The sequence below is a fragment of the Chelonia mydas genome, chromosome 1 (genome assembly GCF_015237465.2).
Source record: "Chelonia mydas isolate rCheMyd1 chromosome 1, rCheMyd1.pri.v2, whole genome shotgun sequence".
Taxonomy (NCBI): domain Eukaryota; kingdom Metazoa; phylum Chordata; order Testudines; family Cheloniidae; genus Chelonia; species Chelonia mydas.
In genome coordinates this window covers 283,337,535-283,362,878 of record NC_057849.1, presented here as the reverse complement: position 1 = coordinate 283,362,878, position 25,344 = coordinate 283,337,535, and the positions used below count along the sequence as shown (strand labels likewise).

The following is a 25,344-nucleotide window of genomic DNA, read 5'->3' as shown; positions in this document are numbered from 1 at the left end:
TAATTTATGTTGCTCAGTGGGTGTTTTTTCACATGGGTGGTGTAGACAAGCCCTAAGTCAATGAGTGAGTCTACTTCTGATTGTAAGCTCTTGAGGCAGGGGCAGTCTTTGTTCTGTTTGTACAATGCCTAGCATAGTGGGGTCCTGGTCCAGGACTAGGACTCCGAGGTGCTACAGTAATACATACATTAACAGTAATTCATAATATATGCATACTGCTGCTATGCTTTCTCACCTAGAATAGTGTGTATATATAGAAGAAAATTACTCTTGAACTTCTAAATTGAAGTCCGAATTTTGTCTAAATTTGACTTGATTTATGTTCAGCATTCTTTTGGATCTTATCTTTATTTCTTTTCTTGAATTAATGTATAGCTAACTGAATTCTAGTATAATTTTTGGACCATGTCATCTAGTTTTAAATAAAAAAAAAAAAATGCTGGTATTAAATGGGTGTGTTAATGTTAGGCACATTTGAACTTGTTTCTTTGAGCAGACTGCAGTGCAAACACTTATTACTTAGTGTGTGTGTGTGTGTGTGTATATATATATATGCAGGCTTATGTTTTTTTTAAAAATACTTTTACTACTAAAAATATTTTAAACCAGTGTGTTAGGTCTTGAGTCGATTAAAACAAAAGTCTGGCATCTGCTTTGCTCCAAACTCTTTGTCTTCAGTCATACGATCACATTGCTGAAGCTATGGGAGCTATTTTGTGTGGAACTTGGGGCAACTTTTAATAATGCCCTTAATATGTAACCGACTTATTGTTCAAAAAAAGCTTGTTTAGTTGGAAACCTCTAAATTTTCTGGAAAGTGACTGTCATAAAAGAAAATTGCACCCACTTTGTTCATTCCCGTGGCTGAAAATTCAAAAGATGAAAGGATCATTATGAACGAAGTGTGAAACTTGTTTGAGAATAAGTTTTTAAATATAAATTCTATTCCCCTTTTCATCGGGACAGCAACCAAAAATAGCAAAGCATTTATCATACGTTATTAGGAAGAGACATATGAGCAGTGGAAGCAAATGAGGTTTGGGCCTCGACGGTGGAGTGTACTTTTGCCAACTCTTGCAATATTTGGTATTTTTCTTAAAGCCCCAGCTCCTGGAATCATGTAATTGATTACATGAAAATCTCAACATACATTTAAAAGAAAAGAAAAGTATCTAGCTCTCCTGGTTGCAGAGGAAAAACTAGAAAATGTGACCGTAAAGGCTCAAAAAACAGATCCCAAATTTTATTGTTTTAAACCAATCTCATAACTGCTGGGGGACCTAACTCATGATTTTTAGCGCCTTTTGGAACTGGGAGTATGATGTGTGAAGCTTCAATTTGATGCAAAAGAAAAGGGGATTTGAAGAGGCAGATTAGTGTATTGACTATGTCAATCCTGCATAAATAGGGCCCGACCAAATTCACGGTACACTTCAGTAAACGTCAGTCGTAGGATTTAAAAATGGTAAATTTCATGATTTCAGCTATTTAAATCTGAAATTTCATGGTGTTGTAATTGTAGGGGTCCTGACCCAAAAAGGAGTTGTGGAGGGTAGGGGTCGCAAGCTTATTGTAAGGGCGGTTGCACTATTGCTACCCTTACTTCTGGGCAGCTGCTGGCTGGGAGCCCAGCTCTGAAGGCAGAGCTGCTGCCAGCAGCAGCATAAAGTAAGGATGGCATGGTATGGTATTGCCATCCTTACTTCTGTGCTGCTGCCTCCAGAGCTGGGCCCTCAGTCAGTAGCCGCCACTCGCCGGCTGCCCGGCTCTGAAGGCAGCAGCGTGTGGTATGGTATAGCCACCCTTACTCCTATGCTGCCGCTGGTGGGGCGCTGACTTCAGAGCTGGGCAGCGTCCAACAGTCACTGCTCTCCGGTCGCCGAGATCTGAAGGCAGCACCAAAGACAGAGTGGCAATACTGCAACACCCCTAAAATAACCTTGTGACCCGCCTCCCCCACAATTCCCTTTTGGATCAGCACCCCCAATTTGAGAAATGCTGGTCTCACCTGTGAAATCTGTATAGTAAAGTGTAAAAGCGCGCACACAAGACCAGATTTCATGATCTGTGACACGTTTTTCGTGGCCGTGAATTTGGTAGGATTCTATGCATAAATCCATGCAGATGATTTGATATTTAAATTTATTTTAGGATTTTTTTTTCTTCTGGTTAACTGGGTCCATCTCTTCTCCCAGTACCCTCTGGGCCCAGAACTATATTGAAGAGACCCCCACATACTATGGTGGCTGTAGGACCCAGGTGGTGCCTCCCTTCCACCCCACCATCGAGATTGGGGGGGTTGTAGAGAGGAGCCAGCTAGAGACTCCAGATGGTAGGATAAGGAACAGCTAAGCTCTTTGGGGTAGGGACTGTCTTCTAGCATTGTGTTTCTACAGTGCCTAGCACCATAGTGCCCCATTCTTGGGTGCCCCTTAAGGAGTGCCGTAATAAACACAATTAATAATAATTTATTATTAAACCAGTATTGTGGAATGTTGGAATCTGGCCTACATTTTGATTCTGGGCTTCCACACCACCAGACACATGAATGATGTCACCTCTTAGCCATAGAGTTGCTCTGAGTAGTGGCTTAAGAAATGCCAGTTATAATTAAAGCTTTATTTTTCTAAGTAACTTGAGTTTGTTCATGCAGAACTTTTCTTACCTTTTGAACTTTCAAACTGCTGGACTGAGGAAAATGAGCATCATTTTCTTTTATGCTTGGGACTATAAAAGGATTCTTCAATCCTTCTATGCAACCTAAATTGGCTGCATAGTTGAGTATGTTTAAAGGCTATTTTTGAGTCATAATCATATTTAAATAAGCTGTTTTTAGCCAATTGCCATCTAATTAGATGTTCTTTGGATTGAATATGAAAATAAGTGCTGTTCTAACTAGAAAACTGTACTTCACTGTTTTTCTTAGTGTTGCTTGTCCCATGATCCAGATTTTTTCAGACTACTTTTTTGTTTGTTAGAAACCATGCAAATCAGAGAACAGTTATTCTGTATACAAGTAAATATTTAGTCCAAAAATTCTTCTCTTATGGGCTTAAATTTCAGCTTTTAAATGTTCTTCATGAATCAGGAACTGCAGTGGAAAAGGTTGTCTCATATCCTTCCCCTCCCCCCGGAGTTTCCTTACTGGTTCTGCACCACCTGTATCTAGTGTCATTGTGAATGCATCTTTCATTGTAGTACAAGATGGTGTGATGGCATCTTCCATACATCTTTGTTATGTATGGAGGGTTGGAATAATACTGTTGTGATGTCGTCCAGTGGGGGGCATTTGTTTATGGTACTCCTTAAAACTAACATAATGGTATTGTTTCTTTGTTTTAGGCCTGGATGTTATGAGTATAAGCCAGGAAGGAACAAATTTGTTCTGAGGTGTGCTTGCAGAATGTTTTGGTCAGGTACTTAAGAATTATTTGCATAGCCCTCCTGGCTAGTATAAGATAACTAGGTTTAATTGGGGCTTGGGTTTCAACAAGCTGGCTGGGAGTTGGTCCTAATAAGACTGAGGTGATGCTGGTTGTTTGAGAGAAGTAGTGAGTAGGTATGAATGGTGACTGCCTTCATGATTGAGGCATCTTCCCTGTTCCTAGTCAATGAAGAGCATAATTTCAGGGTATTACTGGATCCTTATTAGTTCCTGGAATTCCAAGTGGCTTTGGTAGCCAGAAGTGCCTTTTTTGGTGTCTGCAGTAACTGATTATCTGATGTGGACCGTGCTGTAAGCATCCGTGCTTTTGTAACCTCTAAATGAATGTGTTCTATCTACAGCTACCATATGAAAATATCTTAGATATTACAGCTGACACAGAATGCAATGAGTTGTCTCTTTGCTTACTTATATTAAGTGAATAGAACATAAACTTGAACGCTGGCTGTATTATTTAGCTGGTGCTTGTAAACTAATTTTTGTACTATTTTAGCATGTCCTCTCTGGCTGGCTGCCATGGGCTGACAGCAAGAGTCAGAGAACAAATGCTAAATAGCAGCTATGAAACTGACAAGAATGACAGTTTCACTGCTAGTGGGCTCCCTGTTGTGAAGCTGAGCCCTGCCCCTCATCAGTCTCACAGTTTAAGCTGTCAGCTGTGGGCGGGGCTCCTGCTTTGAGCCCTGCTGCCAGGGCAGGGAGCCGGGCTCAGGCTTTCTCCCCTTCCTCACTGGGAGGTGGCAGCGGGGCTCCAGGCTGCCAGCCAACAAGCGATATAAGTAACACAGTGTCTACATGGACACTGTGTTGCCCTAACTACGTGGACCTAAGCACTACGCTTCTCAAAGAAATGGAGTTATTAGATTGATGTAGTGGGCAACTTACATCGGTGGGAGCACCATTCTAGTGTAAACACTTACATAGTTGGGTTGAGTAAGCTGACTTACGTCAACCGAACTCTGGAATGTAGACCAGGCCTGAGTACCTTTCCCAGGCCTGAAGAAGAGCTCTATGTAGTTCAAAAGCTTGTCTTTAATCAATAGAATTAGGTCCAATAAAAGATATTACCTCCCTCACCATGTCTCTCTAAAGTTACTATTTGTTAATTTGTACATTATTTTGTTAATTACATTACATTACTAACTTTGATCAAATTTTCATGTGTGTACATCTGTTTTAATTTTGGCATATGCATTCTGTACAATAGTTCTATAGGGGATAAAACATGGTTTTAAACTGCTTAATAAACAAATGCTTAGAATAAATAAAACATTGGATAAGACACAGAACCTAATTTCTTATTTTTAATAATAAAGGCAGAAGAGTGAAATTAGAGGGCTTTGAGACCTTACGTTATTTTTGAAGTATTTTGCAGAATGTTAACACCCACTACCAAATTTAATTTTTATCCATATGAAATGTTAGAAAAACAAGCTTTTTTTTCTCTTCACCTGCAGAGCAGTTAATTATTATGCACCCCCTTAAAAATAACAAATAAGGAAATCCCATCTTGCCAAGAATAAAATTGGGTCAATTAGAATAACAAGGTTATTTCAGTTCAAGATTATAGCATGTGTCCAAGTGAATAAGCAACAAATGAAAGTTTTTGACGTATTCTTCTCTACTCTTTTCTTCTCCCCCCCCCCCCCCCGTCCTTTACCAGCTAAGAACTGGAAACCTTTGCATCTCATAGTAATATATATTGGACTGTGCAGCAACCTTCTTGGAATGTTGGACTGTCAAGCCAATGAAAGGGGGTGTGTGTGTGTGTGTGTGTGTGTGTGTGTGTACACACACGCCCCCTTCCTCAACCCTGAATTGCTTTATTTCTTTAAAAAACAACGAGGAGTCCCTGTGGCACCTTAGAGACTAACAAATTTATTTGGGCATAAGCGTTTGTGTGCTAGAACCCACTTCATCTGCATGAATCTGATGAAGTGGGTTCTAGCCCACGAAAGCTTATGCCCAAATAAATTTGTTAGTCTCTAAGGTGCCACAGGGACTCCTCGTTGTTTTTGCTGATACAGACTAACACGGCTACCACTCTAAAACCTTTATTTCTTTAGTAACTTGTGGTGATACACACTAATGCTAAGGTTTGCAGCTCTGTTATAATGGGTATTGCAGCTTAGGGACAGAACCAAATCTGTCAGAATTGACAGCAGGTGAATGTCCTACCACAGTAGTTCACTACAGCTTTATTTGCCTCCACAGTGACAGGCACAAACAAGCAGATCTCTCTGCTTCAATGCTTTTTCTAAGGAAAACGCTAAACTTTATTTCAGTTTTCTGACTATTTGGCTCAATAATTTGGCTGATTGATTCCCAGCTGGTTGCCAGGGCTGAATTTTCTCACAGTGCAGTTGGGTGAATGATTCGCAGCACCTGGTTACATTGTTCACCTTCATGGAGTGTAACATGGAATATTAATGAAGAAAAGACCAGATTATTTCTGTGGCATATGTGCATACATATACATAGGAAAATTCTTCCTTTGGGGAGGAAGGCCAGCAGAGTACCGTTTTAACCACGGTCAGGTCGTCTGCAGCTGTTCTAAACAATGGTTTATATACCCTTCCTCATTTTCTCTAATAAAATGTAATAGAGGGATGGGGGGAAATATTGGGCTGTCATCACCTGCCGCTTCTGTGGATTGCCATAGGCTAACTACTGGGCTGTCATTTCCAACTGACTCTGTGGGTCACCACACTTTAACGTCCAGGATATTGTCCCCAGCATCTGCCTTCCCTTCCAACCTGTAAGCAGCTGGCCGTGAAGTAATGAGAAGGCCAGTAACCCAGGTGTGGAAAAACAAGTAGGCAGTAGGAGGCCCACCATTTCTTTCTAGTCCCACTGTACACCATTTTATTAGGCCAGAAAATTCCTTTGTGTGTGCCAATCCATATTCAACGTAGTATCACTAATGGAATTAAACATGACTGTCTTTCCTGGTGACCAGGGTTCAACATTTCTAAGTGGGGAAGACTTTCCTTTGAAAGTCTGGTGTACAGGCCCTTCGCAGGCAGCCAAGACCAGGCAGGCATCACCTCCGCCCTCTCCTTTGGCTATGAAAGCTCTGAGGTGGCATCATACCAACCGAATAAAAGAGAAAATATTCTGAACTGTTGTCTGACACTGTAAGTGCCTCCATATGCTTTCACAAGGAGGGATAGTATTGCAGGTATGGTCCCTCTCAACCTAAAGATCTTATGACCTAACTGGGTTTTTCGTGGGAAACTGTGTGGGTTACAAATGTTACAAGGGGCTTTGAACCTTGAGATTAGGCACTCAGGCAAATGAGTTTCTAAGTCTTAGTGCTACAATGGGAAGCTTCATGGAAAGCTGAGGCTTCTCACAGTAATTGGAAATGTCTGTTTACAATTTTTGGCTCCTGACAGACACTATAGAAAGAAATACATGTAATATAGCTAGTTGAAACTGTCTCTGAAGTACACAAGAGGAAAGACCACTCTGCAAGTTGTAACTAGAATAAGTACAGGGTGCTGAGGTAAAGTCAGCAGTGGCTTTCAATTGGCAGACAGAGAAGGGGGAACCAATGGATGGAAGGAAAGAGAAGGGTAACATGCTGAACGAATTCATAGATATTGGGTTTTTTTTATAGTACATATCAAAATTACACTGCCTTATTTTTGGTAAATTCTGCTGCATTTACTGAATCTTCTAATAAGAGGGTAGAACTAACATTTAAAAAACCAAAGATCTACTGTGGTTTTAAAAGACTGTGCAGACTCTGCTCAAAAAATTAAAACAAAGTTTAAAGAATCTTTATAAAAATGTTTGGATGAGTAATATTCAGCCATTAAAATATAAAAAATAAGTTTTTCATGCCACTTTTATTATGAGATTTGGCACTCAAGTGGCCTTGGAGAATCTGCATGGGCTGTGGGCTCAAGTTTGGGAGACATCTGACGTAAAAGTATTGGAGAGCTAACTCACTCTTTAAGTCTTTGCAGGCCATGCCCCCCGCCCCCCACAAATAATTAATTTAGGCTCCATTGTTTTGCCCTGATAAGTGTAACCTACTCCATTCTCCCTACTTCTTATCTCTCCTCCCTCACAATTTACCTAAAATGTGGCTTCTGAAGTATAATATACTACTTCCCTTTCTCCAGCCATGGCGCTCGCTACTTGAATCCTATCACTGCCTCTCTTACTGCAGAATATTCATGCTCCTTGTCTTCACGTAAACCTCCACTATAACTTCCTCCTCCCTGTAGTCTGCTCACTGCTTCCTTCTTTTCTTTCTCCCACTCCTTTGATTTTATGGGTTCATTTCTGCTACCCCCTATACTTGGAACAGTCTGCCAAAAGCTTCTTCTCCTTATCCCTTCTTAAAACTTACTTACTTCCAGGAAGTCAGCATATGTCAACCCTCATCTATGCCAGGAAGATGATTTTTTTTTTTTTTTCCCCCTTTATAACCTAAGGTTTGAATTTAAACTGATATACCTATACTGGTATCATCCTTTGTGTGGATAATCATCTTCTGGCGTATGAGTGGCTTTTTTCAGTTTAGTTGTTTGCTTGGGAAAGGGTTTAAGCTAAACTGAAAAGAGAAATTCTGATACCAGAATAATACTGTCCATACAGGGATACAAGCTATTTAACTGCATTTGTTTTCCCTGGTAAAATTTTCCTATGTAAGGAAGGTCTTAATTTTCTCACCAGCATTCTCTGTTGGTTGACCTTTAACTGGATGGTTTTGGTATATTTAGGATTGTCTTTCACTGCAGATGGGGGAAGCGAAAAAAAATTGAGGTCATAAAAATATCTAGGTAGCTTGAATGAGCTGGTAGATTACTTCAGCATATACATAGTTCTTTATTTCTTTCAGATATTCACCTAAACCAGCCACTGTGTCCTGATGCATGAGCTCCAAGGAGAAAATGTTGCACTTTACATATAAATTATCATGTTATATTTGAAGAGGACCAAGAATTTCCAAAACTAAAATAATTTTAATAGTGCTTCCTTGGTCAAACAAACCTCAAAAGCCAACATTGAGGTTTCTCTTCTGGCCTCTTCTTTCAGAAAGATATAGTTTAAACTGACAAGAATTCAGAGGAGACTAATACAGTGATTAGGGGTCTGGAGGGATTGTTCTATGAATGAAGATTAAAATAGTTTACACAGGTGTGGACTGGCTAAATAATTATATCAGATGGGGTGGACCTGGACATATCGGTCTATAAGTATCTTGAAGATGTGAACACCAAGGAAAAAAAGAGTAAATTGTTCAGAGTGGCACAAAGGAGTGGAACAGGGCATAGTGTGACTAAACTAAGCAAAGGAAAATTTAGGCAGAATATTAGGAAAAACCTTCCTAACAGAAAGATGTATTTGATAATGGAAAAGTCTCCCAAAATAAGTTGTGGAAAGATCATTGAGACTGTTAAAACTAGACGTACAGAGGACTGAAAAACAAAATGCATGGAACAATCCTACGCTACAAAGGAGGGATGGGCTACATGACCTAATTGGGTCTCTTCTGTGTCTAACTACTGGGACAATAGTGTGGCTTAAACAGCTCAAAATCCTCTTGGAGTTGATGTCACCTGACTCACATAGAGGATGGACCAGTCCAGCAGCCTACAATGGTGTAATCAAATCACAGGAAAGAATTGATTATATTTTATAAATTGTGTTGTGCATGTTCCCCCAGTTCTCACAACAAACTTGTCTTTAAGATTAATTTAGATTTCTTGCTTCATATATAGGATTTATTTTAATTATTTCTATTTTTATCCCATTTAATTTTTATTATTTGTATTGTGGTACCATCCAAAAACTGCATTCAGGATCAGGGTCTTGCTGTGCTAGGTGCTTTACAAACACAGGACTCCAACCTGCAAGTAGTTATTTCCCCAGTCCTGTACTGAGGAAGTAAATGGGGACTCCACATGTGGTCTCTGGGTGTATAAATGTGAGTAGCTATAGGGTCCAGTGTCCAGTTCTGGTGTCTACATTTTAAAAAGGATCTGAAAAATAGAGGGTGCATAAAAGAGCCATACAAATTATTTGGGGGCTGGGCTTTACAGTGAGACACTTTTTATATAGTCTTTTTTTAATGAGTTTTTAAGTCTTGACCCGTCTTAGTATTTGTCTTGCCATTTTCTACTTTTATATTTAATCTTATCCTTATGTAGCTGTTTGCAGTATACCCTTTCTAATGTAACCCTTGTCTTTTACTATTGCATATTTTACCCAAGTCTTTTCTATTTTTAAATTTTGTTTTGAACTCTTGCCTGTTTTCGAGGTGGATGACAGATGAATGATGGAAAGTTTGTTGCTGCTGAAGGTGTTTGAATTGCTGCTGAACTTGATAGAATGCAAGGTAAATCAGAAGAGTAGATTAATAAAGTCCAGAATCAAGGTGCTGTGCCACTGGAGAAGCCGTGGCCTTTGAAAATTGTCCTGTAGTATATTGCCTATGTTGTACTGAAGTATGATGGAATAAATGAGTGAGTGCTGTGGATCTGAGGACTTTAATAGAAACACCGTGTATTTTAAGTAAAATTTTAAACAAATAGACTGGTGAAGATTGAAAATTGTGTTTAACATAGAGGAACTTCTGCGTTGCTATTGAATAGAAAAATTCATACCCAGTTCTCCTCTCAAATCCTTGGAATTCTGAAATGAAAAGAATGGTTACCTCTTTTACCACCTGAAGATATGCCAGAATGTATTTACCTTACTGGATGTATATATTCCGTGTGGTAGAATTAAGGGAGTAAATGATACGCTTTGAGTGGAAAAAAGAATCATAAGAGAGATCTTATGAAAGAGATGTCATATATTTGATAGGTTCAGCTATGCACAAATCTTGGTTTTTATTAATCCTTAAGTATTTTGAGATTAATCTTAAATTTTGTCATCAATGGCCAGTTCTCCACACACTCCTATACCAACCCCTTGAGACCCTCACACTGCCCCCCCCCCCCCTTTTTTTTTTTTTTTTTTTTTTTACAAGAATACAAGAGCACAAAGGCATCTTCCGAGTGATTGCCCTTGCATGGGTTAAGTATGTGTTTGTAAATGGTCGTTAGTCAGGAATAGTTACGGAACAAAAATGTAGATAGCTTCTTGCAGGTTACTAAAATCATTATTTTCAGCTTTGAGAAAAATGCTTTGGGTGTTTGCAGCTTTACAATTTAATATACTGGCATATCAAGATTTTCAGTTTATTTTTACAGTAGGATCTTCAGAGATCTTTCCTTACAGCTTAGTCTGTTCTCTTTCCTTCCCTCCCCCAAATATTTTCTCAAACTGTGTTGTTTTATGTACTGTGATACTTTGATTAACAGTGTTTGAAAAATACATAGGAAATAGCTCCTCAGGTTTTTTTTAGCTCAAACAGATTGAAATGCTGCACAAATCTCTGCAACTGAACAAAAGTGCTAATCAAGTTTCAAAATTTTAAATCAACCCCTGTGATTAGTAGTTCGGGAATTAAGAGGACAAGCTCTTCCGAATTTGAGGGAACAACCATTTTCGTTGCCAACTAGGGCTGACTCTAAATGGACCAGCTGTCCATATTAGGAGCAGAGGGTTGCTAAGGTTACAGTGGCTGTTTGAAGAAGAATGCAGCTGAGAGGGCAAGTTCTTGATGTGTGAGCTGAGGGAAGGAATTTAGTGTGATCATGCATCAGCCCTCCTAATCACATGTTCAAAAAGTGCTGTGTGGGCGGTATGTAGAAACTACAATTCTGTGTGCTGGCACTTGTGTGTGGTTACAATAACTTTGTTTTTCTAGGAGTCAGATTCATTGCAGTTTTATCATGAAAATGTCATGGTTTTGTTTTGGGCAAGGGGTAGAGAGAAAAGCAGTCTAAATTCAACATAATTTGAATAATTAGTCTGTGAAGGTATTTAATTTAATTATAAAAAAAGTTCTTATACTTAAACACTTATCATAGACAAATATATAAAGTACACTTTTTTTTAATACCTTCAGCTCCACCATTCAGGATTTTAGATTTTATTCACCTTTCATAATCAGGCTACAGCTTCAATCAAAACAATTTTCCAGTACCGTTACTTCCCACTTGCATCTCCTTCGCTGTAGTTTTTGGTCTGTTTTAGTTTGATATTAGCGACACTGCTTTTTTCCCCTCAAGTACTTGTTCTCTTTTTGTTATGACTGATGCCAGATAGATGAAAGTGCAGGATTATGCTCAGTGACCCAACTCAGCTTTCTTAACTGTTAAAATGCCCCTACTGTCTCTCAAGTAGACAAAATGGGAAGCTAGTTGCTGTTAGATCTTCATGTGCTGGAGAATGCAAGGCAAGGACTCAGCAAGACATCTTGAAGAAACAGTTAATTTGAAGAAAGGCTGCATACGTGGGGATGTATGGGAAAGAACATCATGACCCTTCTGAAGCTTCTTTCAAGGGTTTCTGTCTTTTTAAACTACTCTTTCCATGGGAGAAGTTTCCTCCTCTGAAACCTGTTACTTTTTCTCTGTTCTATTTCCAAACTCCTAGTGAATTTTCCAGTTGGGGCTAATAAGCACAAATCTGGTTTTTCCTCATTAACTCTTAAGAAGTTCACCCCTGTGGGCCAGCTCCAGGAGGCTTGCCTGCACAGCCAGCAATTACTGGTTTGAAGCAAAATTTTGATACAGAAGAGATGTTGCATGTGATGCCTTATCCCAAGATAACCTCATAGCAGCAACACATGCTCTCATGACCATGAACTCAGTTGCAGTCCCCTTTCCACAGGGCTTCTCCGGAGCTTGCAGCTTGTGCAGTATGTGACAGCACTTACCTATTTTCAGCATTTTACACCAGCCCTGCTGCCTTTATATTGCCCTAAAGTGGTGAATGGACTCTAAATTGATACTGTTGTTTTTTCAGACTTCTACACCACAAATTATAGAAAATAATCTAAAGAATTTGGCATCATTCTAGGACAGAGGTGGGCAAACTTTTTGGCCCGAGGGCCACGTTGGGGTTGCAAAACTGTATGGAGGGCTGGGTAGGGAAGACTTTGCCTCCCCAAACAGCCTGGCCACCACCCCACCCCCTATCCAACCCCCCCCCCCCCCACTCCCCGTCTCCTGACTGCCTCGACCCCTATCCACCCCCCCGTCCCCGGTCTCCTGACAGGCCCCCGGGGACTCCCACACCTATCCAACCGCCCCCTGTCCTCTGACTGCCCCAGAACCTCTGCCCCATCCAACCCCCCCACCCCCGCAACCTTCACATGCTGCTCAGAGCAGTAGGAGATTGCCGCCCAGCCGGAGCCAGCCGCGCTGCCCAGAGGAGTGGCAGGCCCGAGCACTGGCAGCGCGATGAGCTTGAGGCTACGGGGGAGGAGGGACAGCAGCGGCGGGTCTGGTGGCTACCCTCCCTGGCTGGGAGCTCAAGGGCCGGGCAGGACGGGCCCGCGGGCCATAGTTTGCCCACCTCTGTTCTAGGAAGCCACTCTAGCCAGAAAAAAGACAAAGATCAAAGTAAGAACTACTTAAGTCTAAATAGGATACTAGGCTTAATAGGATTTGCCACATCTGAGCAACCAATGGTCCTTCTTTTCTTCCACATTTTATTCTACCACAGTGTCTACTACTAAATTATTCAGCTGAAGCCTAGAGAAAGAATCCAGTGCCAACAAGTAAGATAAACATCAACTAAGTTCAGAGGGTTGATTGCATTGTCACCTTATCTTCTGGAGGGAATAAGGTGCTTCTTAAAGGCTGCTCCCTTTGTTTTACTCAATAGCATTTTTTTCTGTATGGTAGGTTTCCCATCTGTTTCCGTCTATCCAATTGCTGACACTAACTTAGTGTCTGGAGGGCTTTCCAGTTCTATCTGAACATGCATCTGTGTTCTGTATAGGCCACCCAAAAACGTCCGCATTTAGAACACTAGTTTCTTGCCCAGAGAACTGAGTGGATTCCCATGCAGCCAATCTGCTGCATTATATAGCAGGAATCTGACATAATGTAGTCACACAATGCAGCCCCTCATTTTGCAGACCTTCTTTGAGGTGTCAGTATTTCAGTGGATACCCTGCGTTTCACTGAATATTGATAAATGCCACAGTGGAACAGTGATTTTGGTGGGAGTCAGGAAAATTACAAGATTTATTTTAAATTACATAGAAGCCTGGCTGTATTTTCTCCAGACACTACAGAGTTTGCACTTTTTTTCATTGGGCTGTTTTTGGTAATAGGGTCCTTAAAGCACATGGACTCTGGGTATAAATCTGTCCCATCTAAGTTTCATAAAATTGAGGTTCCAGGTAAAGACAATGTTAACCACTATCATAATAGTCAAACAAATAAAAAGCAAATAAGGCAATTAAAAAAAAGTTGCTGGAGGGAAAGGAATGAGAGAAATATAACAGATGTGGGGCCAGCTATGATTGTTCTTTTCTAAGGGAGGAGATGACAACTTACACTATTTGCAGGCAGATAAAAATATTTTAGGCATTTAAAAAAAAAGTGAAATAAGTACCGGGATGAATTTCAGGGTATAGTAGATTCCATACTCTGGAACCCTCCTCAGTAAAGGCATGTTTGTTTTACCAACCTGAGATGCAAAGATGGTTCACTGAAAGGCTGTTGGTGTATGACTGCAGACACCTGTCAAAATGAGGCCTCCGCGTCTAATATAGCTTGGGCCTATAGCATTAAAAGTTTGAAAAACCAACATTGTCAGTTTATAGTCCATCCGTCAACTTAGGGCAATGTAAAGAAGGCAGGACTGGTGTAAAATACTGAAAATAAATGTGTGCTGTTGCATACTGAACAAACTGGAAGTTCTAGAGAAGCCCTATGGACAGGGAATTGCAATTGAGTTTATGGTCATGCGATCATGTGTTGCTGCTACAAGGCTACCCTGGGATAAAGAAAGATGTAGTCTGTGCAAATTGTGCAACTGTAAATTTGTTCCATGTATAATATGGCAACTGTTGTGGCAAACTGAATGTACCTTAAAAGGGGAATGTTTGAAATGAGGATTTCATAACTCATTAACTCAATCCTTTAAAAACACATTTTTTCCTTAGCTCTGTGAGAGTACCCAGTACTCAAGTATTTTTCATTAAGTATGTAGGTTGACTTATAAAATACACTCCTTTTATGCTACTTAAGTATTTTTGCAACACAAAAGAATTCTTTGTTAAACAAGGTTCAGTAAAAGGGATGTAACTAAACAAATAGCAAGTAATCTTAATGACTAAAAAGTCTAAGACAGTTGTGGATGAAAACAAGAGATGTCAAAACTGAAGGAAAATCAATTACAATGTAACTAACCTCTAGATAATTTAAAAAAAAAAATTTTTTTTTTAGGCACGACCTATTACATAATCCAAAGCCAAAACAAAAAACCTCTTACTCTCAAATTTAATGACCGTGTTGTAGGAAGAAGTCAGCTAGTGGTGATTTGAATCAGTAAATGCTGCTGTTAGTGATGTGACATTCCATATTCTTGAGATCAGAGCTAGTTTACCATTAGAAAACTGATTTTAGAAGTATATGAGAAGCTCGTTAAGGTGGGACAACAGTGCGGATTTCACTCTCCGAAGCCAATCATCCAAGTACGATAGAATTGTATTTCTTGTCATCTTGGATGTGCTGCTACTACCATCAGATATCTTGTGAAAACTCTTAGGTTGTAGACCGACGGTAGTGATAGTGGTTGAACTGAAGAGATATTCCAGTGGTTCCGAACCTGCAGCCTAATCGGCACACAGCTGTGGCCCATGTGACCTCCTCAGAGCCATACAGGTAGTATTGGATGGGGCCCACAATGGTAAATTAATTGAGAACCACTGATGTATTCTGAGGGCTGGGTGAATCACTACTTGAAAAAAAGCCTGAAGGTTAAGAGCAGAAAACCAATTCTGCTTCCAAAGAGTTGATTATGGAAGCTAGTGTCAACATTCTGAGTTTGAGCTGGTGTATTAATTCTAATTGTCTGAGGTCTAGGATAAGATGCACTCGCACGCACACCTTTTCTTTTTTTTTAATAGGGACGTAGTGTGAATAGAATTCTTGAGTTGGTACTTCTGTTGCTTTCTAGTTGAAATAAGGAATCCACTTTCATCCCTCATTTTTTTTTCCCCATGTAAAATTGATTCTTGAAGAGGAATGGGGGAGGTGACTAAAATGGGGGCAAAGACTAGAATGTAATGTTTTCATGCATAAGATACCTACATTTAAGAATATTTTATGCAGGAATTGTTTGGCAGAGAATAAGCCCTTTTTTCAACATACTGCTCTTTAAAAAGTTCTACAAGAGGCAGTGTCCAAGCAGCAATAGGGTTGTCATTTTTAGAGCTATGCTAATTTGAGTTCTCATTAATAGAGTTAAATATTAAGTATTAAAAATGGTCCATTCTTGGGCCCCTCCATGTCATTTTTCAAAGTGGGAAGTTCACCATCTCCATGACAACTAGAGCTAGATGACGTCTTTGCTCTAAGGCTGAGCTCCAGAGTTGTCTGCCTAAAAGCTGCGTGCACACGAGATTATTGCAGGAGCTTCTGCAGGATTCTTAAAAGATTATCAACAAGTGTGTCTCAAATTCTTCAGTGGCTCTGAGGCTTTTCCTCAAAAAGACTAAACTTAAAAAAAAAAAAAAAAAAATTAGGTTGGCTTTCTGAGGAGGGTTTGGAGAACAGCACCTCGCCTTCTCACCCTCTCCAGAAATGGCAGACAGCAGGCCACAGGAATTCAGTTCCCAGCCAGCACGTGGGCAAGGTCCATGTCAAGACAGTTGAGCAGACTGCATGGAAGCTTCTTTCATGGAGACCAGGCCAGAATCAGTGTCATTAAACTTGGGGGTAAGTTGTTCCCCTTCCCAAAAATATGGGATCCCTTTCCTTTTCTGCTTGTTCTGAAGGCTGAGAGTTTTCACTGGAGACTCCTGAATCTTGGGGTAAGGCATGGTCTCACCCCGTGACAACCAGGAGGATGAAATTCCTGTTTCGAGCCAGTTAGTAGGTGTGGACTGTGTGAGATGGCTGAGAAGGCTACAAAGCATCTCCCCTTTCCCACAAGCTATTTTACTTGCAAGGCCACAGCTGTCTCATTTCCTGTCGCCTCCCTGATACCAATGGGTCCCTTGTCTCCAGTGGCTCCAGCTCATACCTCATTCTGTGCAGTCGGTTCTTGCTCAGCTTGGACCCAGCAGCAAGGAGCACAGGGTAAAATGATTTGAATTCCCTCCTTGGGAGATGAGCCTACTATATCTCCCCTTCTATCCTCCAGAATTCACACAGGAGGTCATAAAGTGGCTACTCTTTTTTCCTTGTAGAGAAATGAAGGATATATGCCTGCAGACTGTCCTTTCAATCTCTCTGGTAATGCACTTTCCCCCTCAGAGGGCTCCTCTCCACTTCTCTTGAAGGTTTGATCCAAGGTCTGGTGAAGAATGTTTCTCACAATCAGATCTTAAAAGGAAACCGCAAAGTCTTAACACGTCTTATGAGTGTCCCATCTAGGTCTCTAGGAGAAATCTCTAAAGTTGAGGCTTTTGAGCAAGATGCTCAGACTGACTAAGCTTTCCATAGTTAAGCACAAATTGCAGAGGGAGAGGATCTAACTTCACAAGTGCTTATGGATTTTTAGAAAATGAAACACAAACAAAATAACTTGCAAAGTTGAAGAGCCGTGTTGTTCATCCCCTTATTTGAGGGTGTGATTTTAAGATGGAGTGGCAATTCCCTACCTAAAGTCTTCATTAGTCTGCCTAAGGTTAAGCCTGTTGTGACTTTGTTAAAGGGCATAGTCATACCAGTTGAAGAGAGTAATCTTGCTAAACCCACAGATGAGAATAAAATCATTCAGACTAAACTTGGATACAGTAGTCTCAGCCTGAGCGTCTGGGTGTAGTCTTATTGTGAAGGTCTATGCTTAACTGTTAACAGCTTGTGAGCATGCAGGGGAAAAAGAAAAACAATCTATTCTAAACTAGATTTCTTTATTAGCTTTTTTAGGACTGATGCTTCACCTGATTCTGACTTGCTGTATGTAATGTTGTAGCCATGTTGGTCCCAGGATATTAGAGAGACAAGGTAGGTGAGGTAATATCTTTTTATTGGTCTGAAGCTCTGTGTAAGCTCGAAAGTTTGTCTCTCTCACCAACAGAAGTTGGTCCAATAAAAGAGAGTACCTCATCCACCTTATGTCTTTGACTTGCTGAACATTCAAAGCTTCAAAGTTGTGTCCCGGGGGCAGCTATGGCTGCACTTGAAGAAACTGGAATTACAGGCTAAACTCTGATACCCTTCCAAATATCTTGTTGTAAGCATTTTGGGAGCATAGAAGCAAAGCAGACGCTGAGACTTTGGACAAGGGGATAAGTCCTTGCCAGTGAGAGACACTTCAAATTACCTTATTTCAGCAGGTATTTCCTTTGAAGCCAATCCTCCTCCAGATTCCAGCATGGATATTACAAATTGGGAAGCGGCCATTCTCTCTCGTGGACTTGGAAGACCAAGACTGGGATTCTCTGGAAAACCATCCAGCCTTCAAAGCTTCTTATTTTTTGGGTTTCCCAATTTTGGGAAGAACTCCCTCCCCTGAGCAGGGATGCTTCAGGGTGGGACCTGATCTAGAAGTGAATCCCCTCCAGAGAATAGGAGCTTGAGATAATCAGGGAAGGATATTCAGTAGAACTCATTTATTGTCCTAGGGAGAAGTTTATCCTTTACTCACAGTAAATTAAAATAAATCCGCACTATCAGCAAGAACCTTTATAGCATCAGAAGATGAAGCGTGCATAGTCCATCTCCCACACATTGAAACAATAAGAACCAGTTCTGTGAGAGATGAATATTTTGGAAGAAGTAAAAGATTCTTTGTGGTACAAATTTTAGATCTCTGGTTCCTCAAAGTCCAGAAGGAGATCATATATTCCAGTTAGAAATACTAAAATCCATCATTGCAGCATTTTCTTTCCAAGACTTTGGAATGTGAAAATAAACCTCCCAGAGATCTACTGAAGATGTGATTGGGGAGACTCACCCAGAGATACTTTAGTCTCTGCTACAACAAAGTATTCCCTTTTTGGACTCGTAACGTCTACATGGATATTCACAATTCACCCCTTCCTTCAAGTGAAAGGGATACGTGTTTACCCTTGTCTGGACAGCCTTCTTGTCATATTACACTGGACCCAGCAACCATTGCTAAAAAGCCGTCAGAAACATGGCTTTGAGCAAACAGGTTTGAAGAGCCAATTACAGCCCTCATAAAACTCCAGCATCTAAGTTATTGTCCGGGACAATCTCTTTATTTGGGGAAGGCAGGAGGGAGAGAAAAGAAAATAGTGTCTTATTTGCCAAACATTAGCACATTTCTCATAAGAAAAATCTGACTCGGCTCCTGGGCTAGTTGGTCTTGTGTGTATGCCTGGCACAATTCTTGCTTTGCTTCCAGCCAGCAATTGCAGCAAAATAGTATCTAAAGTTCTTGGTCCAGATCCAGTATTGGTATCTCAATTAACTCATTCTTAATATTATTTCACAGCTGCCTGATGTTGAGTCTGGAGGAACTTGTCATCTGCACAAATACCAGACCCCATGTAAAGGGAACATAGCTGGACCCCTTGTTGACTTGGGAGAGGGATATAGCCCAGAGACGAGATATAGAGTATAACCTGTCTCGTTCTGTGAGCCGTCAAGCATACACCTGCATTTCCAGCATTTTTGATTCTTTGGAAACAGTCTGTATGTGCCTGCGAAGGCTGAAGATCTTCAGCCCTGCTGGGAGAAATATTCTTGCTTGTGCCCTTGGCAGAAACATGCATGTATGCTCACTTGCTCTCCTTCCCTCCCACCATGGTTCTACACAAAGAAGGAAAGTTGGCATCTGAAGATGAACTTAGAACCAAAGGAATGCAATTTACAACAGCTAGCCTTTCTGTGCCTCACGGGTCAGACTTAAAGCCTATTTGTGAATCCGTTTGCATCCAACTCCAGTTGGAAAGCCAAGAGGTACCATGTGAGATGCACACTCACAAGCGGAGGTTGTGGTCCCCATATCTTTGAAAGTGGGCTAAAAGTCTCCTTTTTTTTTTTTCTTCCTATCTCCAACTCCCTGCAGCCACTGAGGATCAAAATGGTAACACAGATTGTGAAGGAGCAGACTACAGTGATTACACCTCATTAACCCTGACGGCTTGGTTCTTAGACCTGACCCACTGAACCTTGTCTCAGATCCCACCCCTGCCCTTCCCACCCAATACTGCAACAGGGACCCATCTTGAACAAATATCCAGTGCTGCCTAATCAGTCAGCTGGGAAACAGATAGGAAAGAATTACAGGTGCTCATTCTAAGAAGTTGATAAACATTCTCCTAGAGAGATAAGGTGGGTGAGGTAAAATCTTTCATTGAATCAACTTCTGTTGGTGAAAGACACAAGCTTTCAAGCTACACAGAATTCTTCAGGTCACATTCTGGGGTGCAGTCCAGCCCAGTGAGGGGTTGTCACTGTCTGCCCTGTAAGTGCCTCAAAATGCCTTCCTGCTTCTCAGCTCCTCAGAGCTAAGATGAAGTGTAAGTAGTCTCTTGGCTTATCAAAGGCTATGATCAAGCGTCTTGATGTTTTTGGGCTTTTGGCCCTGAAATGAAAAACCTTGTCTGTGTCTCTTGGACCGTGAAGTACAAACATTATGTCCTAAACTAATATCTGTTCTTATCAGTTTGTCTGCTGTAGCTCTCTTGACAGGGTGTTTCCAGCCATCATACAAGCACGCACTGAGTAGCTGTGTTAAGGAGCTCGGGTTCAGCGCTCTGATTCCAGTAGCCTGTTTGTTATACCACTGCCACTCTCTGGCTTCCATCAGCCTTGGTTACACCTGGGAAGATGACCTGAAGAAGAACTCTGTGTAGCTCAAAAGTTTCTTTTTCACCAACAAAAGTTAGCCCAATAAAAGATACTACCTCACCTACTTTGTCTCTCTAATGTCCTGGAACCAGTGTGGCTACAACAGCAGTGCAAAAAACCATTCTCCTAGCATCGTGGAGGAAATTCACAAATGATGTCTATGTATCACATGATGATTATATATTGGTGTTACAAGGGATACATATCAGTGAAAGTCAGATGATGCAAAGGACACAGTGGGTTTTTTTGCAAGACACCCTGACCATGGATGTCAAGGGCAACACTTTTTTTTGTTTTAGATCAGTGGTCCCCAAACTTTTCATGGTTGCCCCCCTGACCCCTGTTGCCCCCCCCAAGCTGAGGCCACTTCTCCCGGGGAGGGAGGGGGGGAGGAGAGAAGGGCACAGACAAGGGTAAGGGGAGCCACGGCTGGGGTCAGGAGCGGAGCCAGGATTGGGGAACTGTGGTGGTCGGAGACCAGGGCTGGAGCAGAGCTGGGGATAAAGAGAGGCTGGGTGGCACTCCCTCCCTGCCCCCCATGGGGGCTGGCCCCAGGCCTCACTGTGATCCCTGAATGTTCCTCCATGCCCCTCTAGGGGGATGAGCCCCACAGTTTGGGGACCACTGTTTTAGAAAGACAAGTCAGTTTCTGTTGGTATATCGCACTGTAAGAAATGCATAAGAATTTCTCGTTATTGCCATGTAATAGATTCCTAACAGCCGCCACTCTTATCAGTCCTCTGGCAATATGCAGGCTCTTGGCATGATCTTGATCTATGTCCTACAAGTTCGAATAGAACTACCTTTCAGTCTTGCAGGTGCTTTTCCCTTCTCACTGAAAGTATCTTGCTTATTCATCACTTTCTTGTCGAAGAGTGTTTGTTTTTGGCAGGCTCTCGATGAAACCTGACTTATACTTTCTCTCAAACATGGTAGTTCTGTGAATTAGCCAGCCCTCCATCCCCAAGGTGACTACAATCTTTCTTATATAATAGGAAGTTTTATGTTGCCCTTCTGGTTGAATCCAGACATCCTAAGGAAGTAGAAATGCATAAGTTAGACGTGAACAGAGCCTACAGGTAAAGATATTCATAGCAGAGACATTCAAAGTTCTTCTCCTTTTGTTTCTATGCACTCTGTGAAAAGAGCAGTGACTTTTTTTGTGGATGGAAATCTTAAAAGGAAATCTGTAAGGCTACTAAAGGGTTTTCCATCTGCTTTTTCAGACACTAGACTTGACATCCTGAAGCATTTGGTAGCTGTAGCTCACAAAAGCTTATGCTCAAATAAGTTTGTCGCTAAGGTGCCACAAGTACTCCTTTTCTTTTTGTGGATACAGACTAACACGGCTGCTACTCTGAAACCAAGGATTACTGGGGTACCCTGTTCTGTAAATTCTTTTCAGTTCTACAGGCGTAAATGGAATCCTCCCTCCCTAGGGATGATTTACTGCTTCCCACTATGAAGACTGCAACATGGAGGGGACTGAAAGGGAAAAGTCTGTCTTATCCATGAATTTTCATTTGAGGAACCTCCATGTTGCAGTCTGACCTTCCCTCAGAGAATTGATTAATGTCCAGTTCTCCTTCCCTCCCCCCCCGACCACCACCACACACTTCTTTCTTAAGAAGTTTGAAACAGATGAGGGTATTCTTCTAGGAAATTCCTAAATTTCTTGTAAAGGCTCTGCTGCAAATGGTTTGTGTTGACTGACACTTACAAACTTTTATACAGCTTCCAAAGCTGGAAAAAAAAAATCTCCAGAATGATCATTAGTTCTTCCTGAGGTGCGCCGAAGCCCACGCTCCCGAAAGAGATTTAATATGCTTCCCCTTGCCATAGAGATGGGGACTGCCCTACTACGAAGACTAGCTGACATGGAGGTTTCTAAAAAGAAAACTCACAGGTAAGACAGAATTTTCCCTTTCCAGTGAAGAGACTTGAAATACTGTACACTAATTTTGAAGTCTGAACAGGTTGCAGACTCAAAAGCTTGTTTTTTTTCTTGTTTCAAGAATTTAGAAAAAATAATCAGTCACTTTTTTGTTTTTTCCCTTTCGTAATTCGGTGCTGGTGTTACCACTGGTATTTTCAGCAGAATGCTTCCGCTAAATAATTGACAAGTGTTCCCCCCCCACACACACACATACTTTCCCAGGATTTTTAAATGATTTCCAGTTTTAAAAGTCAAGTTATGATTTTTCCAAGAAGAATCTGAGAGCAGAAAAATATGTTTAGTCATCTGCTTTGTAATGGTGCTACAGTCTCATATTTAATTTAACCTGAAAAGTGAGCAAACCAGACACTTAATAAAAATGTGATTAAATGGCAGAGATTACTCTGTAGCTAAAAGAGCAATTTTGTAAAGTGAGTTTGAAAATTATTTGAGGGATTGTTGTATTTCAGTTTAAGTAGAAGTAACTGTCCAGCAGGCTGTGACTTGAATTCACTGCCCAGAGGGGATGCCATGAAATAGAATTCTTCCCAGGTTCAATCCACATCACAAACATAACATGTTTTTCCAGTTATTCAACTTTCCTCCTTTAAAATCTCAAGGATTTATCCTGAAGCTTCAAATTAAACTAATTTCCAAATTTTTTGTTTAATGAGCTGACCCTAGAATTAAACTATAGCATTTAAGTGGGGGACAAACAGAAATTGGACTTACTGAGGATGAAACCTTTAATGTTTCTGCTATTTTAAGAATGTCTTCATAAAGTTCCAAATTGAATGTAGTCCTTTTTCTTGGTTTGACAGCAGGCAGTTGTGAAAACCCAATTAGGTATTTCTGAAGCCTTTGACCATGGTAGTACTACTGCAACTGAAAAGTCTTAATTGTAACATTCAGAGAGTGCTTGTAAGCTTTTTTGGTATTGCGCATTAAATATTTGCTTTCAACTCTGGTACAAATGTATTATATTAAATTCATTGTTGGCTAACTAGTTTAGAGTTTAGACAGACCATGACTTTCATTTTACTGTTTTAATATGATACTTATTTTGAGAAATAATATTTAGGAATGGGAAGAATTAAAACTGAGGATTTGATCCTTGTTCTGTTACATTTGTATTTTCTTGGATTTTAGTACCCAGGTATCCCAGCATTAGTTCTATTATTAAAACATGTACTGTAATGTAAATTAGTGATCTCAAAAACATTCTCTTTATCCAGTATCTCAAATTAACTGTTAAAGAAACGTACATAGTGGAAAAAATTAGTTTGTTAGCTTCATTCTCTTCACTCTTTGGTCACAAATTGGTGGTCCTAATGGAGTTCCTAAGTTTAAAAACCAACAAACAAAAAACCTCACACATCACACACAGCTTTAAGCTAAAGATGAATTAATGCATCTCAGGAACAATGGAATAACTCTAGCTATTCTGTTTTTTGGTGCTAGATAAGTTAATGTTCAAAACCACTTTAATTTCACTATCCTTTATCTTCTCTACCTTTTTAAAATCAAATACAAATGATATGTTATGTTAGAATTTAGGGTAAGCATTAAAATAAAAACACAGCAGTTTTGTGTTCTAGTTTCAGGACTCAGGGTTAAGCCCCTTCTTAAAGAAGAAAAATATCATAAATTAGAAAGCTAGATTCTGTGTGTGTGTGTGTATACATACATGTGTTTACATGCATGTTTGCCCTTTAATTTTAAGGTTAAAAAGTAAACGTGGTCTGCCAAATTGTTGCATTTAGAATGCTCTAGGTGAAAATGATGGATGTAAGTATATTTAGCTTAGCTGTGGTCAGCCATTCTCATGACTGAATACAAAATCTACCGGAGGGAACGGTTTAAAAAAAAAAAAAAAAGGCTAGACTTCCTTGAGGTAAAAGAATGTGCTAGAGAAGGAAAGGTATCTTTCAATGTCTTTTGACTGAAATAATATTTTATAAATGTTTTGAAATGCAAGAACTTAAAATTGAGTTATTGGGCGAAGTGTGTATGATCACAGGACTACTCATTGCTCAGTCAGAACTGGAAGCTAAGAGCAAATGGACCTAGCCATGTTGTAGCTATTGGATTTGAAGAGCCATACTCTCCTTAACCAACTCCCAGATGATGGGAGAGCTTGCAAAGAGTGAGGGCTAGAGAAAGAAGGCTCCTTTTCTTTCCCTTCCCACACTAATCACTTTATTTTTTTTTTAACTTGGATGATTGCACACTTTATCTTTTATCACATACAACTTCCTCCCCTCTCCCCAAAATTAACAGGTTGCAAAGTCAAGCAATCAAAAATTAGGAATTGCCAGATTTAAGGTTGCCCATTCAACTTTAACTCTACCCCCTTGTGCATCGAATAAGGTGGGGGTCTTGTGGAAAAATTTGATTGTGTAATTTAAAACTGTATCATAATGCATGAATGCAAGGGGCAGGATGAAATTATATCAAGACTGGAAGATGAGACTCATGGGGGGGCAAAGGTAGTGAAGTTTATATAGTCTAGTAAAGAAGATTGTGAGGAGGACATGAGTTTACAAATCACTAAGTTACAGTAAAAGCTAGAGTAGGCAAACTTCAGGTTGGGTGTTAGGCAGTTGTCCCTGAAAGAGCACTTTGTCTGGAAATTTAATGCAATTATAGAAATAATTTATACATCCTCACTTGCTGCAAGGCTTTGACATTGACTACCACATGTCTTTGAGGCAACAACATAGCCATGTTAACAGTGTTTGCACTCTATAAATTCCTTTCCATGTGTTTGTGTGTCTACACACACCTAAATGTACAGCATATGACCAATGGTCATCCTACATCTATGCACAAGTCAAATTTGATCGAAGTTCAGCAAAGCTTGTGCAGTTTTGTATGTGATTGTAGTGTCTTAAATGTGATCACAAGTTTTTGTTATAGCCTAATGAAAAACATAGGCAGCGTTATGATAGTCTGCTTTTGAATGTCCACTGTGGCTACTTTACTTTTTAATCTATATAATTTAAAGATGGGTTATCCATACTATCCCTAATTATTAACTTGTATTACCTTGTCACCTAGGAGCCTTGCTATGGATCAGGACCCTGTTGTGGTAGGCACTGTAA

General features: G+C 40.4%; 1 protein-coding gene across 11 annotated transcripts in view; it reads left to right on the top strand.

Moving 5' to 3' along the window:
* FRS2 (fibroblast growth factor receptor substrate 2) overlaps nt 1-25,344 on the top strand; it is an 88,197-nt gene that overhangs the window by 33,792 nt on the left and 29,061 nt on the right. The window contains exon 1 of one of the 11 annotated variants that reach the window (XM_043547952.1): nt 8,319-9,800. The exons of the other annotated variants lie outside the window; for them this stretch is intronic. The gene's annotated coding sequence lies outside the window, so the exon portion shown is untranslated. Of the gene's footprint in view, nt 1-8,318; nt 9,801-25,344 lie in introns of those variants that run through there. 11 annotated transcript variants of the gene reach the window in all.